This window comes from Euprymna scolopes, chromosome 46, assembly GCF_053919585.1.
Source record: "Euprymna scolopes isolate OS-2025 chromosome 46, ASM5391958v1, whole genome shotgun sequence".
NCBI classification, from domain to species: domain Eukaryota; kingdom Metazoa; phylum Mollusca; class Cephalopoda; order Sepiida; family Sepiolidae; genus Euprymna; species Euprymna scolopes.
In genome coordinates this window covers 195,841,626-195,862,051 of record NC_136527.1, presented here as the reverse complement: position 1 = coordinate 195,862,051, position 20,426 = coordinate 195,841,626, and the positions used below count along the sequence as shown (strand labels likewise).

At 37.3% G+C, this 20,426-nt stretch overlaps 1 pseudogene; it reads right to left on the bottom strand.

Moving 5' to 3' along the window:
- Positions 1–1,121: 1,121 nt before the first annotated feature.
- LOC145271760 (U2 spliceosomal RNA) lies at positions 1,122–1,300 on the bottom strand (annotated as a pseudogene).
- Positions 1,301–20,426: the final 19,126 nt, after the last annotated feature.

Here is a 20,426-nt window from a genome sequence, read left to right as displayed (position 1 = left end):
GTGTACAGTAGAAATTGGACAATATAGTAATCGATAGTAATGAAAATTTGGTAAATTTGATAACTTATATAGAACGGCTCATCAAGAACTTATTTACGTTAGACTTGAACACAGCCATATTGAAGTCAGCTGGAAAGCAGGAAAACAGAAGACAATTCCACAGGCGTGCAGTTCTAAGAAAGAGGCTTTGTTCATGGAATCTACGTTTAGGTTTAGGCACAGATAAAGAATGGGGGAATTATTGATAGTGTTTTCAACTAGACGAGTGTTTCTTGTGAAAGTTTAGCGAGAGGGGGGGACCATAGACTGAAGTCGAACACTTTCCATGAAAATAACGATACATCAGAGACAAACTCGCAACATCTCTTCTGTGAGATAGAGGTTGCAGGGAAGAGAAAAGGACATCTCCTACAAGGCTACGAAGTCTATTTTGAACTCTATCAAGGTAGGATAAGTCCTTTCTAGCAGCTCCTGCCCATATGTGGCAACAGTATTCCATCCTTGGACGTACCTATCTCTTATATAGATAGAGAATTGCATCCCTCAAGTTTCAGCAAAGAGAGTGTGCTTTATATCAACTACGGTAATGTTGTTTATAGGTTTAAATTCCAATGAGATGCGTGCTTTCATGCATTTAGAGAGTTGTATAAAGCAAAACAATCCATTTAAAATTAAAATGGATTTGCAGTCCCCCTTCGCCTTCGACTCAAAACTTTGCTATCGGTCAGCATTTGCTATCGGTCAGTAAGTATAATAAAATAAAGTCGTTTAAGGTCATATGTTGAGCTGAGTTTAACAAGGCCAATAGCCATTAGTCATGTGCTCTCATGTAATGAATGAATGTGTGAATGTAGGATTGACATGAAATTCTTAAAGATAAACTAAAATGACCGAAAAAAGGGCTGAAATGACTTCAGTAAATAAAAATTTCAGGAAAAACTAATGGACCGTTATCCGTCAATCATCCAGACTACGGACCCATTGAAAACATTGGTCCCTCTTTGATAAATCGGGGGACAAAAATTTTACTCCATACCCCTTGCTTAAAAAAAATTAAATGTAAATGTGTTATAGACCGACCGATGGAGTTACTTGCATGCGACTAAAAATGCCTTAACATGGAAGGGTTTCTCCTTCCATTGCAAAGGAAAAGTTACAAATGTAAGTGCAGCATCTGTTAAGAACATATACTACACTTTAATCTTAGCCATGTGGCCAAGGTAAAGTTACAAACGTAAGTACAGTATCTATTAAGAACAGATACTACACTTTGATCTTAGCCATGTGGCCAAGGAAAAGTTAGAAACATAAGTACAGCATGTAGTAAGAACAGATACTACACTTTGATCTTCATATTTAATTTATTTCGTTTAAAGAAAAAATTACAATAAAAAAAAATTCCAATATAAAATTAAAAGATTTAAAAAAGTAAAATCTCCAAAAGACAAAACAAATTTAGGCACAAGGCCCGAAAAGATCTGGGGAGGGGAGTGTTGCAGGGTCTTTGTAACTAAAGTAAAAATGGAGTCTGTGGCGACTTTACTCTTGACTGGCAACATTTACCACAATACCTCATTCACTCTGTGGAATCTAAAGCTAACTAATGAAAACCCCACTGTGGAGAGGGCTTCCTTTTTCGACGGGTGGAGGGCTTTGTAGATGATCCGAAGAGGGTAGTCTTAATGGGTGATTGGAATGCCATCCTTGATCCCAGGATAGATAAGGTCGGGAGGACTAGCGGGTCGGCGTGGTGTGACAGCAGTCTGTCTGACCTGATGGCTTCGTGCGACCTGGTCGACAGATTTCGTCTGGATCACCCGGGGCTGGAGATGTGGACGTGGCATCCTAATACACCTTCCTATCCAAGTACTTACTTGGATCAGATGTTAGTTAGAAGAGGCGATGTAGATTTCCTATCTTGCCCCATGTTCCACTTTTTAGGACACTCGGACCATAAACTAGTTATGGCCCATCTGAACTTGAGCCCTAGGCCTAGACTGGCTGGATACTGGAAGTTCAACAGCACCTTATTGGAGCTGGAGGACTACCGGTTGAAGGTTACAGAGATAATCCAATGGGCATTAGTGGGGGCGGTTACTGGGAGTAAGTGGTGGGTTAACCTCAAGGCTAAGATTAGACGTTTCTCGGTCAAGTACAGCCAACGCCTCGCACTAGATAAGGCTAAGGCCAAGAAGCGTACAGAGAATAGGCTGACCCAGGCATTGGAGGGTGGGGACTCCCTAGAGATAGCACAAGCTAAACAAGACCTCAGCCGCTTGGTTAGCGAGCGGTACGAGGGCCAGATAGTTAGGGCTAGGCTAATGAAAGTCTCGAACGAGGCTATTAATGTAGACACTGTTGAGCGTAAGGCTGCTCTAAAGCACGGCTCGGACGGGTACATTCGAAATGTAAACGACCTGGAAGGGCATGCCCTCGTGTCGACGCGGGAGATTTGCGAGGGGTTTCGAAAGTATCTATCGGAGCGCTTCACCCAACTACCCACACTCAGGGTCGAAGAGTTTGGCAGCTATTTGGCCGACTCGCCCCGCCTCATAGCGGCTAGCTGTGATGGTCTTTTCGTGGAACATGAGATCATTACTGCGTTGAAGCAGGTCGGCTGCAACAAGTCCCCGGGGCTTGATGGTCTACCCTACGAATTCTACTTGAGGCTGTCGCCTATGTTGGTCCCTATTCTGAAGGATATGTTCAACCATTGGTTTGTTCAGGGCTCTATCCCAGGTGACCAAGGGAGTGATCACATTGCTGAGGAAAGGTCAACGGCATGGTGAGGAGGAAGATTTAAACGATTTCAGGCCCTTGACTCTGCTAAACACAGAGTTAAAGATTTTGGCCAAGGTTCTTGCGAATCGGATGCAGGCTCTCATCACTGACTTGATCGAAGCAGACCAGAGCTATGTGTGAAGGGGAGATCAATTCAGGACAATCTTCATCTGATACGCACGATCATAGAGGGGACAGAAGATGACGCCGATGCCGTGCTGATCAGTTTGGATCAGTCCAAGGCTTTCGATAGGGTGAACCATAGGTTCCTGGGATCTGTGCTGGATGCCGCCGGATTTAATCCAGACTTCCGCAAGTGGATCTCTGTACGGTATGACAGGCCGACGGTAGCGGTGCAGATCAACGGTAAGCTGTCAGAGTCTTTTGCCGTATTCCGGTCGGTACGACAGGGATGTCCGCTGTCGCCTCTCTTGTATGTCCTGGCGTTGGAACCCCTCCTTCGCAAGTTAAGGGACGAGACGACTACACCAGTCCTGTGCGGGATAGTTCTCTTTGGAGGCACACGAGCCAGAGTTTCCGCGTTGGCCGATGACGTCACCGTGTTCGTGTCTTGCCCCACGGACATTCAAGTGGTCACCGAGGTGCTCGCTCGATATGAAGAAGTTACGGGGGCCGTCTTCAATCGCAGTAAGTCGGTGGGTCTGCGGTTGGGTGCCTGGACTGGAGTAAATTCGCTTCCGGGCATCTTCAGTTGGACCCACGGCCCGGTCCGGATCCTTGGTTTGTGGTTCGGACCGGGTCTCCAGCTGAAGAAAAACTGGTCGGAAGTAGAGGCCAAGGTCAAATCCTCTGTTAAGAGTTGGGTTCGAAGGAAATTGTCCTTGAAGGGTCGGGCGGAGGCGTGTGCTACATATGTCTTTCCGCTCATCCTTTACCGTCTGTCTGTACTACCTCGCCCTGCAAAACGACGATTCAGCTTACAGGAGCACCTCGACACACTCTTGTGGAACGTGGGTCTCCTGTATAGCGGCAATATCTACCTTTAGGGGCACCAGATCTCTAAGCACACGCGCGGCCTTGCTTCGACATCTGAGGCCCCTCACCTTATAAGTAGCCAAGTTTAAAGTCATGTTCACCTACTTAATTCAGTGTCACACACACGGGCCTGAAATCCTGGGGGGTATGGACGTGGCAGGCCTATCCAAGGCTTCCGGTCAGTAAGTCTGCAGAGGGCACTTCATTCTTGGCCACACCTCCCACGTCCAGGGGAAAAATTAGTTTTAAAGCCCTGTAGAAGGAGGGGTGAATATATACAGGAACTCTGCCCTCGCATTTAAAAACTAAATTGTTTAGCGAAGGATGCTCCGTGTCCACCAGCTGCTGGCTTGGGATTGCATCCTTCGCGGCATCTATCCATGCCCAGAGGGCCTCAGTCCTGGAATCCTTGTTGACCCTAATAAATTTGGTCAACAAGGGAGCGTCCTTGAACTTGGTTTGGTCGGTGACAGTATCGCCACCGACGTAAAGAAAGTTTTTTTAGCTGTGTATAACAGACCTTCAGCTGGCCTTTCAGTTCTGGTGTTGGCTGCAGAGGGCCCGTCTCACATATCCTTCCTTCTGGAAGGGAGGGGAGTCTCTTTGTCCGTTCCATGCAGATTGGAGCTTCCTCTTGTTTGAGGAAGAGGGCGCTTGAGTGTCCATCGGGGTGATTTTTGGTTGGTTTTTGGTCGTTATTGGTTTGGGCAGATTTTTGTTGGGTCTGCCCTTCCTTGTGACCGTTGCCCAACCTGCTTCTGCTGCCGGGTTGGAATTGCCTGCGGCTGCGGCTGGGGCTGTGGCTTGTACCTCTGCTGGGGTTTTAGCAGGTAATTTGGTGGGAACTTTTCCCGGGGGGTTCGCTGTTTGCCTTTTAGGACAGTCATTGGCCATGTGTCCCCTCAACGGGCAGTGCCAGCAGTGAGGTTTTCTCCCCTCCACGATCAGTGTCATGGTCTGCTCTCCAAACTTGAGCATGGCTGGAATGTTGTCAAAACTGTCCTTGCCCAGGACCATCCGAACTTTGTAGTCCCCAGTCAAAACGTTGCGTCAACCGCGGGCTGGGGTGACTGCCTCCACCTCACCGTACTGACTCGGTATGGCCCCGACTTGTTTTCCGGTCATGTAGCACGGGACATTCAGTACTGAGACAGTGGTGTTCCTCCCACCGAGGTATACTGACTGGAGCCGAATGTTCCTGCTTCTGTGTTCAGTCCTGGCCAGTCTTTTTGCATCCTCCTCTCTGGGGAGCAGAATTTCCCACATGCCGAAACTCCTTCTGCATATATAACTTGCCGGAATGTTCAAGTCAATGAGGATTTCCACCATGGTGTCTTTGTTGACACCCGTTAAACTCCTGGTCTTGAGGTCAGAGGTGATCAGGGAGAGAACTCTCTTCTCCAATTTTTCAATCTGTCCCGGAAGGGGTATGATGGTTGTTCCCTTCGTGACATCCTTGTAAGTGGAGTTGAAGAGTTCCCTATAATCATCGGGTGTCATCTGCTCCAGCTCCGGAGGGCCCCATGCCGTAGTCTCGTCCTGTTTGGTGTTTGACGGACTGGGAGGGGATCGGCTGCCGCTGCCTTTTCCTTCTGCTGGTGGCTCTGTTGTTGCTGCTGCTTGGCCCTTTTGTTTGGGGCTAACTCTGGCCAGTCATCCTGTGGTGTCGTAGACTGGTTTTGGCCCACCTTCTGGTCCGTTTCCTTCCTTTTGCCCGGAGATTGAGTCATGGGATTTCGCCCATCGGTCTTTATTGTCGTTGCGTTGGTTTTCGGGGCTTTCGGTAGTGTCGGAGTGTTTTGGGGAGCTTTAGGCGGTGGTGCCTTATATTCCACCCTGAGAGCCTTTAGCGATTCCAAAGTGTCCCTGAAAAGCGCTTGGGTTCTATGGGCAACTCCGTCTGCATCATCTTTCCCTTCGGGCGTTGGAGAGCTGCCCTCATGGGGAGTAGGTGCTTGGTGGCTGGAAGAGGTCTGGGAGACTAGGGGTGTCACGGGCTGTGAGTAGAGAGTGTGTACTGTCAGTCCAGTGGGTAGTGCTGTCTAAGCGTGAATGGGTAGTTTAGTAGTAATCCACTTTTTAGAAGCACTGGGAAACGGAATTCGAAATATCAGATTAGAAAGACAACCGCGTGCGTATCTGTATTTTTTTAAATAAACAAAATATTTATTTAAAGTTTCAAATTTTCGGCTTATAAAGCCTTCATCAGGAATTTTCTTTTTAAACAATACAATATATATATATATATTTTTTTCTTACATGCCATGGTGTCGTTCCACAGAGTTTGTTGGTCGAAGTAGAGAGTGTGTACTGTCAGTCCAGTGGGTAGCGCTGTCTAAGCGCGAATGGGTAGTTTAGTAGTAATCCACTTTTTAGAAGCACGGGGAAACGGAATTCGAAATATGAGATTAGAAAGACGACAGCGTGCGTATCTGACAATACACACTCTCTACTTTGACCAACAAACTCTGCCAAACGACACCATGGCACGTGAGGAAAAAAAAATCTATTGTATTGTTTAAAAAGAAAATTCCTGATGAAGGCTTTATAAGCCGAAAATTTGAAACATTAAATAAATATTTTGTTTATTTAAAAAAATACTGATACGCACGCGGTTGTCTTTTTGATCTCATATTTCGAATTCCGGTGCTACCCACTGGACTGACAATACACACTCTCTACTTCGACCAACAAACTCTGCCAAACGACACGTTGCACTTGAACTTCTGCATGTCAGTACAGTTGGGGAAGCAGTGACCTGGAATGGAATTCCAGAGTCTAGCGGTTCTGGGGAAGAAACTACCGGAGTAGAAAGATCTTTTACATCTAGGGATTTCTACAGTGTGGGGGTGGGATTTTGCAGCTTGTCGGGTCTGTCGAGGGTGTTCAAGTGCTTGCAGTTTATCAGAGCATTCACTATTAAAATACTTGTAGAACAGGCAGAGAGATGCAACGTTTCGTCGATGGGACAGAGGCTGAAGCTTAGATGCCAGTTTAGGGCCTATCAGATTTGCGACTCTCTTTTGAACCCTGACTGAACTACTGATTGGAGGTCATCCTCTAGTGTTTCTGCCATTACTTTAGATATATGTTCCTGATGAAGGCTTTATAAGCCGAATATTTGAAACTTTAAATAAATATTTTGTTTATTTAAAAAATACAGATACGCATGCGGTTGTCTTTCTAATCTCATATTTTGAATATATATATATATATATATATATATATATTCAATTGTAATTTTCATTTTATATATATATATATATATATATATATATATATATATTCAATTGTAATTTTCATTTTACATATATATATATATATATATATATATATATATATATTCAATTGTAATTTTCATTTTACATATATATATATATATATATATATATTCAATTGTAATTTTCATTTTTATATATATATATATATTCAATTGTAATTTTCATTTTATATATATATATATATATATATATATATATATTCAATTGTAATTTTCATTTTATATATATATATATATATATATATATTCAATTGTAATTTTCATTTTATATATATATATATATATATATATATATATATATATATATATATATATTCAATTGTAATTTTCATTTTACATATATATATATATATATATATATATATATATATATATATATTCAATTGTAATTTTCATTTTACATATATATATATATATATATATATTCAATTGTAATTTTCATTTTACACACACATATATATATATATATATATATATATATATATATATATATATATATATATATATATATATATATATATAAAATGAAAATTACAATTGAATTTACCAAAATGATCCAAGATGGAGGGGGTTGTTCAATTATTCTTAAATTTTAATTATAGATTTGGATGGGGGCAGTTTTTACTCACCCATTTTATTTTTTTGTTCTGTTTCAAATGAACACAACCTCTTTTAATTAATAATAAGGTTATTATTTAGAGAACCATTCTTAGTATGGACCAAGTGTCTTTGTTAATTAGCATTTTTACCTAACAATTAAATAATCAAAATAAACGTGATCAAAGAACAAATACATTAAAATGTTGTTAAAGTGATTGATTCTTCCGGCAACCAGGATAAGATGTTGTTTATGTTTTGATTCTTCCGGCATAAATAATAAAAACTAGTGCCGAGTCTTCATTCGAACAAGAAGAAAAATAGCTGACATGCAACAGTTACCTCGGGAATCCCATTAATCTCTCAAAAAATTGAAAATTAACCACAATACTAGTATAATTCCACCCAATAAAATGCAACAGTGACACTCCTTTGTATATTTAATTGTGAAAGTAAAGAATAGTTTTAAAAATGTAAACTATTTTCTCCACAAAAAAAGAAAGACGCCAGAAAGCAAAAATCAGTCGGAGGCCCCCTCCTCATCGTATGACAAATTTAGAAACTGGGAATGATTACGTTTTGTTGGCAACTGTCTGGAAATTAAATCGGTGTTCAGTTTACATTAAATTTATAATGGAAAGTGATACCCTACTCTAAAATCTTAAATATTTATTACGGTTTTATTTCCCTTTTGCAGAAAATATTTGAGACATTTGAAACGTAATAAAAAAAGATTTTAAATTCTTAGTGGGAGTAAACTACGGTTGCAAATATTTTACAACAATGTTTTTCTACATTCAATTTTTGTTAATTTGTGATGGCCAATAAATGAGTATTCATTTCATGTCAACTTTATAAAAGAAAGTGATGTATTGTTGCCTGTATATCTGTTACCGCGCGATATTTTAAATAGTGTGTTTAAGTTAAAACCATCCCCTTCCGATGTTAAGAAAGGATTTTTTTAAATAATAGCATGATGGTTTCAATACGGAACATAGATTCACACGTATCGTGATTTCTATTTTAATATTTTAAAGTTAAAAAACACACCCTCCCCATGTTAAGAAAGGATTTTTAAATAATAGCGTGATGGTTTCAATACGGATGTATCGTGATTTTTATTTTTAAATGTAAAATATTGGATAAAGCATAAAAACTCAAACGGAATTCTTTAACGACAATTAAAAATTATTGTGTTGATGGTAAACATTATTATTTTAACAGAAAATCACATAAGTTTTACTAAAATAAACAAATTTTTGACGACAATATAAATCTCAGATTGCAGAATATATATTTTAGGGGATTTTTCAAATCGGAAATTCATATATTTTATTCGTGTTTTTTTATGAAGCAAGACAGAATCAATATTTTCATAGGATTACAATAAAAAAGTAAACTTATTTTAATGTTTCAGATTAATTTAAAAATGTACTAAATCCTAAATACTCACCTTTTATTCCATGAATTCAATACGAAAAAAAAAGGCGGGATGAATTTGTTTTTTGTTTTGTTCTTTTGTGTTCAAAACAGAATTTTTTTTTCATTGTTAGGATTTCTTTAGTAAATTCATACAACTTTTGTTTCGTGTGTCCAATTCATTAAGAAATAAAATATATGAAAATATAAAAAATCAAAATTAAAAGATGAAAAACACGATTTAAACGTGATATTATTTAAAGAGAAAATCAACTTCTAATGAACAATGAACTTAAGGTCATCGTAATAACACGGTGTAATCATTATTTCGTTCCTCGTGTAAAAATATCTGTCAATTAGTTAAATGTTCAAAATGTTTTACTATAAAAAGTTTTACTAACAAGTTTAGATTAAAACTTGTCAATACTCCATGCTTTATTAAATTTCTCTTTTCTATTTAATTTCTTTAGTAAACCTATTCTTTGTATTTCATTAAAATATACAAAATACATGAAGGCTTGTGTGTCATTTCTTAGGATGCCAACGGATTAAACACAACACAACGACCGATATGTGTGCGTCTTTATTCTCCTCTGTAAACATAAGTCGTCCCAAGGGGCTTAACTCCAAACGGTGAACACCCTGAATAGTTCCTCAGGCAACATTCTCCCTCTTCTCAAAGACAAGAAAAAAAATTGATAAGAATTAAACTAAAACATGATATATATTAAAAGAAAAGTGACCTACGTATTCATTCGTCTGACTACCCTCCTGCATAACAAGGATTATTCTGCCCTTTTCACTGTTTTTGTGAAATCATAAAATCTCACAGTATCTATTATTACTATTCTTCCCGACCGTGTTGTCCGCACTCTTTTCAGGCTTGGTTTGTCTTGTGCTTATTATTATTGGGCGTTGTGTCGGGTTTCGTCTTTCTTTTATTTCACCTTCATATTGAAGTTAATCTGTGACCATTATTCCTGTATACCTCGCTCTACTTCATATGAAGCAATCATCGTCTCCGTCATCCGATTGCCTTTTACCACGTTCTGACCCTTTATTTGTGCTTTCATCCACTGCCCCATTCATTAAGAAATAGAAAATATGAAAATATAAAAGAATCAATATTACACCATTAAAAGCACGATTTAAACATGAAATTATTTAAAGAGAAAATGAACTGCTAAAGAACAATGAATTAAGGTCATCTTAACACGGTGTAATCATTATTTCGTTCCTCGTGTAAAAATGTCCGTTCATTTTTGAAGCGTGCCAAATTGTTTTCCTATAAAGTTTACATTAACTTTGTTCATTATTAATACGAAAAAATTAATATATAAAAAACAAACAAATTTAAAACACGATTAAAAATGAAATTATTTAAATAGATAATTAACTGTTTAAAACAATTAATTTAGGTCACCGCTTTTAAACATAAATTTTTTTATTGCATAATATCCTAAAAACGACTTATTTGAATAAAAGTTAAATGCGATATTCGTTTTCAGCATACCACAAAAAACCTTTCAAGTTGGCGAAATTAGACTTCCAAAGAAGGACATTCTCATCTCCTTTAAAATAAATAAGAAAGGCTTACTTAAAAAAGGGGTTTCTGAAAAGGAAAAAAAAAATGCAAAGAAGAGTTCTCAATGTTTTTTTTTTTTTATTTTTTTTCTTTTCTCTGTCCTTTTATCGACCTTACTTCAAACCAAACGAAACCTTCAAAAGATTCAAGAGTTGGGCTCTCTCTCGCCCGAAGATTAGAGTCCGAATTAAAATTAATTTTCTCTGAAAAGGTTGCAAACTTCTTCTTCTTCTTCTTCTTCTTCTTTAATAAACTTCTAAAAGGGGATGAAGAATTAAATTAATGTTGACGAGTCTCTCTGTCAAGGCTTGGAAGAGAAAGAATTAAAATGCTGACAGGCAATGTTAACGTTTATCCTTTTCAATGAATGGTGTATTTCAGAACATCTCAATTTCAAACCGTTTCAATAAGGCCTCTCTACCCTTAATAAAGTGGTTGAATAAGTTTACGCCGTATGGTCACAGATACGACGGAGTCCCGGAAAAAAAGAGTCTTGCTCTCAAGAAATCCTATCTGGAACTGATTCGAAGGACGCGCAAAAAAGGGAATTGCTTGGATTGCTTCCCAAACAGCTAATCACTAACAAGCTTCTTCCAATTTTCGGAGATCAGCACACAGACAGCAACTATTTCGCGAGCAAAGGGGAGGGAGGGGAGAGAGAGAGGGCGTGAGAGAAATGTCCGTGAGAACTTAAATGACAAAAAAGGAGGGAGAGAGAGAGCGAAAGAGTGTCATTCACACACACGCACGCACACACACACGCGCGCGCGCGCACACACACAGTCGCCCAGAGAAAGGCCATTCCGTTCTCACGTCTTCTAGGCGAACGGGGGTAGAGGAGAAATGAGAAGGGTCGCATGAAAGTCAAGGCATCAACTACAACTACTGACCAAGAACGAGAAAGAAGGGATCACAAAAAAAGTAAAGAATGCTGACCTACCACCCACTTTGCACTGTTAAAGGCGACTTATTGATAAAAATAAAAGTCCAACACTCTCCCGACAAGATAAAAATGTTTCTATTAGAAATGTTTTTAAAATCTACATCAAGTCCAAATTTTAATTATTTTAACTGTGAAATGCCGAAATTCAATTTAAAAAAAAATAATATGCTTACAATTTCGAAAAATTTAGTTTTCTATTTGTTTTTATGGAGGTGTTTATGATGTAAAATTATATAAAGAAAATGGGAATAGCTAAGTTTGATTAGGGAGTTTAAATTGCGAGGACTAACAGGCCTTTCTTAGCTATTTCACGAATCCACAACAAGCCAGTCATATTTACTCTGAACATATGAGTGGGGCCAACGTAGCTTTCCTTTTGGTTAAGGAAGCTACTCATGATAGCGTTTCTTTCGGTTGTCGTTCAATTCCTGGGTTACTCATCAAGGTTTTGTGTATTTCCAATCTCTGGAATATAGTTGGAAATCGTTGAACACGTTATGTGTATTTCAGAAACAAGTTTTCAAACGTGCATAGATTGACTTTTACTAAGGCACTTAATTGATCATTGTAAACATTTACACATACTTCTACCTGTTGAACGTTTATCAAAATTACTAACAAGCAATAACTATATCAATACGTCTGTACAGAAAGGAGTTGTTCAAGTAATACCAGGTTGAATTGAACACACACGTGCGATATCACATCTATTAAAAGACTCAAAATACAAAGGCAACATAGTCATGCAGTTTAATTTTAAAAACGCGTTTGCTTCGATCCACGTAAATTAGTCAAAGATGCATTTAAACGCTACCATTGTTATATTCTATATATTATGGGCGAGAAAACGCGTATGGTTGCAAAAACAAGAATACGATAACTGAGTAAGTTGAACATATATTTATTTATCACAAATCAGATGAGTTATTGTTTGAATCATTTCCCAGCATCCGTAATAGTCACAATAAAGTCTTGTCCGGTTTTATGGGTCGTCTAGAGGCGAAAGCAGGGTTTAGACGTGGTTGTTTTGATGATGCGGGGTATAGGCGTGGCTTGTCTGATCGTAATGTTGTTGAGATGACGCGTGATATAATATGGAATAACCACAAAAGCACACAAATAAATACCGTTCACTTGTGAATAGATTATCTCGTAGCGGCTGCGATTTTCGGTCATGGTGCTGCACCTTTTCTTCTTTTTTCCCCTTTTTTCCGGAAGTCTCATCGCAGATGATCAAAAATATATTTTTCTCCGCACTCAAAATGACAACTTCCGTTTCTCGCATCAGGGCAAGATCTCATCTTGTAACACCATAAAATGCTACTAAAATTACCAACTCATTTCAGATTATTATAATAAATTTCAAATGAGAACTATACCAGAATCCCCAGTTTCAGCATTGCACTATCAGGAAGGGAGGAAACTAATGATTTTTTGCTTGAGCAATAAACATTGATAAAAGCGGCAGAGACTGAATACAGTGGATCCGTTACTGGACATCATAATAACACTACGTCGATTGTTGGTGTACGTTCGTTTCTACAAAGAATTGATGAGAATGAGCTTTAACGCTTCAAAAGCAGAAAGTATAGAAAGTACAGAAAGGCGAGGTGCAAGGAATACCAGGTTGCATTGAACACAAGGGGCGTCGATACTACAGCTATTAAAAGACAAAGAAAAGGCAACATAGCAGTCATATGGTTAAATCTTAAAAACGCGTATGGTTCGATCGCACATAAATTAGTCAACGCGGAACTTACACGCAACCATATCCCTACTAAAACTACTGAACTCATTTCAGATTTTCATAATAAATTTAAAATAAGAACTATAGCAGAATCCTCAGTTTTCGCATGACGCGATCTAGAACGGGGGATAATAACGGGGTGTATATATAATTTTACAATTTCTAGAGTTGAAAAATGGACTATATATAATTTCTAGAGTTGAACAAATCGACTATATATAATTTTACAGTTTCTAGAGTTGAACAAATGGACTATATATATTATTTTACAGTTTCGAGAGTTGAACAAATGGGGAGAAATATAACAGCAAGGTTACGCAGGTAGTTGAGTTTACAGAGATTAGCACCTTGTATAGCTCTTTATGGAAACTCCAATGCACTAAAATTAACATTTACAAGACTTGTCGGAGATTATAAAGTAACTAAATTGAGATCATCCATACAATATATCTTCTCGAAAGACTCTAAGGTGGTAAGAGCCACCATCGAAGCTTAAATCGGAAAAAAGTGAAACGTCAAGAATTAATTAACAATAGCAGAAGAAAAACGTAAAACAAAAGCTATCTTAAGCACAATAGCGAAAGGTCGCGCAGGGTTGGGGGTTTAGTTTAGTTTAGACAAAGCTGTTCTCTTGCAAGACGTCCGAAGTTGCAAAGAAGAGATAAGAATAGCAAGGATGGTAGGAATATGTCAACACGGATAAAATGGGAGTCCATCATTCACAGAAATATTAAATGGTCAGAAAATTGGCTTCATAATTTAATGCAGTGTATCACCCCCCCCCCGAGCCCGGCTAATCCCAAGCAATGGAATAAAGCAGATTCGCCTTTATGCAAATTATGTGGGAAAACCAGGTTGTTAAACACATCCTTAGTTGTTGCCCATCAGTTTTAGCAGATGATCAGTACAGATAGAATCACCATGAAATACTAAGTACAGATAGAATCACCATGAAATACTAAGTACAGATAGAATCACCATGAAATACTAAGTACAGATAGAATCACCATGAAATACTAAGTACAGATAGAATCACCATGAAATACTAAGTACAGATAGAATCACCATGAAATACTAAGTACAGATAGAATCACCATGAAATACTCAGTACAGATAGAATCACCATGAAATATTAAGTACAGATAGAATCACCATGAAATACTCAGTACAGATAGAATCACCATGAAATATTAAGTACAGATAGAATCACCATGAAATACTAAGTACAGATAGAATCACCATGAAATACTCAGTACAGATAGAATCACCATGAAATATTAAGTACAGATAGAATCACCATGAAATATTAAGTACAGATAGAATCACCATGAAATATTAAGTACAGATAGAATCACCATGAAATACTAAGTACAGATAGAATCACCATGAAATACTAAGTACAGATAGAATCACCATGAAATACTAAGTACAGATAGAATCACCATGAAATACTAAGTACAGATAGAATCACCATGAAATACTAAGTACAGATAGAATCACCATGAAATACTAAGTACAGATAGAATCACCATGAAATACTAAGTACAGATAGAATCACCATGAAATACTAAGTACAGATAGAATCACCATGAAATACTCAGTACAGATAGAATCACCATGAAATATTAAGTACAGATAGAATCACCATGAAATACTCAGTACAGATAGAATCACCATGAAATATTAAGTACAGATAGAATCACCATGAAATACTAAGTACAGATAGAATCACCATGAAATACTCAGTACAGATAGAATCACCATGAAATATTAAGTACAGATAGAATCACCATGAAATATTAAGTACAGATAGAATCACCATGAAATATTAAGTACAGATAGAATCACCATGAAATACTAAGTACAGATAGAATCACCATGAAATACTAAGTACAGATAGAATCACCATGAAATACTAAGTACAGATAGAATCACCATGAAATACTAAGTACAGATAGAATCACCATGAAATACTAAGTACAGATAGAATCACCATGAAATACTAAGTACAGATAGAATCACCATGAAATATTAAGTACAGATAGAATCACCATGAAATACTAAGTACAGATAGAATCACCATGAAATATTAAGTACAGATAGAATCACCATGAAATACTAAGTACAGATAGAATCACCATGAAATACTATGTATAGATAGAATCACCATGAAATATTAAGTACAGATAGAATCACCATGAAATATTAAGTACAGATAGAATCACCATGAAATATTAAGTACAGATAGAATCACCATGAAATACTAAGTACAGATAGAATCACCATGAAATACTAAGTACAGATAGAATCACCATGAAATATTAAGTACAGATAGAATCACCATGAAATATTAAGTACAGATAGAATCACCATGAAATACTAAGTACAGATAGAATCACCATGAAATACTAAGTACAGATAGAATCACTATGAAATACTAAGTACAGATAGAATCACCATGAAATACTAAGTACAGATAGAATCACCATGAAATACAAAGTACAGATAGAATCACCATGAAATACTAAGTACAGATAGAATCACCATGAAATACTAAGTACAGATAGAATCACCATGAAATACTAAGTACAGATAGAATCACCATGAAATACTAAGTACAGATAGAATCACCATGAAATATTAAGTACAGATAGAATCACCATGAAATACTAAGTACAGATAGAATCACCATGAAATACTAAGATAAGTTGTAGAGATACTTAGCACAATGTAAAACCATAGAATTTACTAAATAAGGTACAACCCCCCCCCCCCGAAAGGACACAACTCAAAATTTAACGTATTTCGGAAACTACAGGTAGAGTATTAAAGGCTGATTTAGGCAGCAGATTAACATTTCCGGAAAGTATGGCCCAGTCACAATTACGCCCAGATATAGTGTGTTACTCGGACAATTAAAAAAATAATTTCATGTGTATTAACGATCCCATGGGAAGAATTCCACGAGAAAAAAGTCTTAAATATGATGAATCAATAGAGGCTTGTATGGCAAACGGATAGAAAGCTGTTTTTTTACCAATGGAGGTGGGAACGCAAAGCTCTAACAGATATTGTTTTAATAGGTTTAAAAAACGTAATGCCTTAAGTACCATAACGGACACAGCTGAGCGGACGGCGAAATGGTAGTGCTTCAAACAAAATAGTCCAGGCTCCATAGTAAAGATAAAAGCAGTTACTAAAATAAAAAAAAAGTATATGATATGCCCTAAGGTGGCCTATTATGTGGACAATCAAAGATAAAATATTCCGTGAAAGGAATAAATAAATATATACTGTGTTTTTAATACTGAAAGATAAGTTTATTTACGTATTTACATAGAGACTAATAAAGCGTGTTAACGTTCAGGAACAAGTCTCTGTTCAAAAGGTCCGGTGAATCCGGTGACTCGGTTCATTATGTAGAATGTTCTGGTTGGTTACCTATCTCCTCCCTCCAACACCTCCTTCCAAGCCAAGTTCTCCTTGAAGAATTTTGCTTAATACCGCCTGCATGCAGCAGAAAGAGGGTGAGCCATAGACTGATCTGCTCTGGCAGGGTCGGCTTAGGGAGGCGGTATGATGTTGAAAGACACAAAATCGCTCAATGAACTAAGCCAAAAAACATCACTGATGATACCCTGCAGGAATAAGAAAACTTAGAAGGGTTGATATTCGAACATATAGACATGACTTCTATTGCCGAGGTTTGAGTCTCTTGATTGGCGGTAATCATGCCACCCTGCAATGATGATTTCCGAAAGGATGAAACACTAGTGTCTTTAGGTATTTAATAATTATTATTGTAAATAATAATGTCAGTCCCCTTAAGAAACTTGTTTCTTATCGTTAAGCACTTTCAGTTGTAATAAAGTTAGTTAACTTTGCTAATAGTTGTAATAAAATTAGTCAACTTAGCTAACACGCGCAGTTCGTCAAAAAATGATTAAATCACTCTGACTGTTGGCATGTAAGACTTGGACTCGTTGACATTGTCTCAGGGAGCTGTGTCAGATGAGAATGTGTTGTAGTGTCTTCTTGTTTGGTTTGGCAGATCTTGGGTATAGGGAGGGGATTGCTGATTGGGCAAATGTTGTTTTTAACCATTTCATGGACATCTTTTTTAGCTGGGATATTTGCTCCACAGAAAAGACATTGTTTCTCAGAAAATTAGATTTCTGACATGCTAACTTTTCCTTCTCAATGTCGTTCTTGTTTGGGCAGTAATGTTTAAAAATCTTTTGCCATTGCTTACAACTTTCTGTGAGTTTTTGGTATTTTATTTTTGTGTATTCCATTGACCAAATCAATATCCTTTTTCCCTTACTCCACTGGGCTTGGGCAAATTAAGCAGTGTTAGATTTGGTGAAATTAATCGCTGCTTCACTAAAAGCTTTCTTCTCAATTGACTAACTGGCATCTTTCGGAAGATATTTGTGTAGTTGAAATACAAATGAAATAAGTTCTTAGTTGTAGTTAATGTTGTTTTTTTCTATTATTAATTGAGCCTCAAATACTGTTTTCCCTCCCTCATTTCTCATACCTTAAGTATGCGAAACAGTGAAGAATAAATTTCTTCTCCTCAAGAGACCACTTTAATTGGTTATAGAGTCTTTTCTTATTGGTTCTTGTTTGGTCTTGCCGGATTACAGGCCTAGAATTAGACTGGTTATAGTGCCTTTTCCTAATAGTCTTTGTTTGGTCTTGCTGGTTTCCAGGACTAGAATTTGACTTGTTTGGTGGAATGTCCAGCTTAGTGTTGTTACCTTTGGCAACATCACTAGGAGAAGGTGCACCGTTATTTTCCTCATATGAGCCAGAGCCTAGTCCTGCTGGGGTGATCTTTTTATCCTGGACGACATCCTGACAGTTGATTTAATAGTACAGTAATCTCATGTACAGAGAGACTGAGGTTGGTGTCAAGTGTGAATTCTCATATGTGTTGATATTTAAACAAGAATATCCACAAACTTCACAAAAATGTGGCTTTTCCCTTTTTTTGTTTTATTTTACTTCAGTCGAAGTTCTCAGAAAACAAAGGGTTCACAACCTGGCGCTAACACTTGAAATCTATATAAGATACATAGATATTCGATTGTTCCATTTAAGTTCTTTATATCTCAGAAACTGAGTTAGTAAAAAAATTGAGAACATACTTTTCCTCTCCCAATTAACTATTTTCGAATGTTCCATTAAACTTACTTAGTGTTGTTACTTGTGGCAACATCACTAGAAAATACCGTTATTTTCCCCATATGATCCAGTGCTTAGTCATGCTGAAGGGATCTTTTTATCCTGGGCGGAATCCTGCCAGTTGATTTTGTTTTATTTCTCATTTTAATTAAAATTCGAATATTTGGTCAGGGTTTACTTTAAATTGAATATTGAAAGTATCCTAATAGCAGAGCGCCTGGTAAACGTCTGTAGAGAGAGAATGAAGACACCCTGGCTTGGTGTCTAGTAGGCATTCAGTTTTCCCCTACTGTTAGTTCTCATATGTGTCACTAATGTTGATATTGAAAACAAGAATATCCACAAACTTCACAAGAATGTGGCTTTCACTTTTTGTTTTATTTTACTTCAGTCGAAGTTCGCAGAAATCAAAGGGCCCACAACCTGGGGCTAACACTTGAAGTCTATATGAGATACATAGATATTCGAATGTTCCATTTAAGTTCTTTATATCTCAGACACTGAGTAAAAAATTGAGAACATACTTTTCCTCTCCCCAATTAACTATTTTTATACGTTGTAGTATATTTTTACGTTTGGTCTCTTGGTCTAATGTGGGTTAACCATAGTGAGGAGCTCTTATTTGAGCAGCGAATACTATGTTTTTTTTTTAATATTTGGTCAAGGTATACTTCGATGACAAAGAATTCCCATGCCAAGTTGTTCTGGCAAACCCCTGTACAGAGAGATCTTACACACTCAAGGACAGTGTCTAGTAGGCATTCTAGTTCTCTCAAGTGTGAGTTCTTGTATGTGTCATTAACGTTGATTTTCAGTAAAAAGAACATCTACATACTTCACAAGAATATGGCTTTTCCTTTTTTTATTTTACTACAGTAAGTTTTTAGAGATCAAGGGTTTCCCTCCCGGAGCTAACACTTGATCCTGTTATGATTCAAATTTATATCCAAGGGCTATTTTTAGAATACATTATGTTCCCTTTATGGTTGTTATTTGTATTTCGGTACAGCTTGGTCTTTCAGGGATTGCTTCTCAGTATTTTCGAAGATTCTTTTTTATTAAGCCAGTTGCTCAAATCATAACCGGTATAATGTTTCTTTCAGAGACCATGTGGGTTTAAAATTATTTTTTATGTCCTAGTGTGAGTTTTCATATGTCCCACTAAATTTGATTGTTGAGAAAAAGAATATCCGCACACTCCACAAGAATATGGCTTTTCCCCAGTGTGAGTTCTCATATGTATCACTAATTTTGATTTTTTAGTAAAAGAATATCCGCATACCTCACAAGAATGTGGCTTTTCCCCAGTGTGAGTCATCATATGTATCACTAATGTTGATTTTTCAGTACAAGAATATCCACATACTTCACAAGAATATGGTTTTTCCCCGGTGTGAGTTCTAATATGTTTCACTAATGTTGAGTTTTCAGTAAAAGAAGATCCACACACTTCACAAGTATGTGGCTTTTCCCCAGTGTGAGTTCTCATATGACTTACCAACTTGTATTTTTCCGTAAAAGAAGTTCCACACACTTCACAAGAATGTGGCTTTTCCCCAGTATGAGTTCTTATATGTCTCACTAGATTTGATTTTTTACTAAAAGAATATTTACATACTTCACAAGAATGTGGCTTTTCCTCAGTGTGAGTCCTCATATGTATCACTAATGTTGATTTTTCAGTACAAGAATATCCACATACTTCACAAGAATATGGCTTTTCCCCGGTGTGAGTTCTAATATGTTTCACTAATTTTGATTTTTCAGTAAAAGAATATCTGCACACTTCACAAGAATATGGCTTTTCCCCAGTGTGAGTTCTAATATGTTTCACTAATGTTGAGTTTTCAGTAAAAGAAGATCCACACACTTCACAAGTATGTGGCTT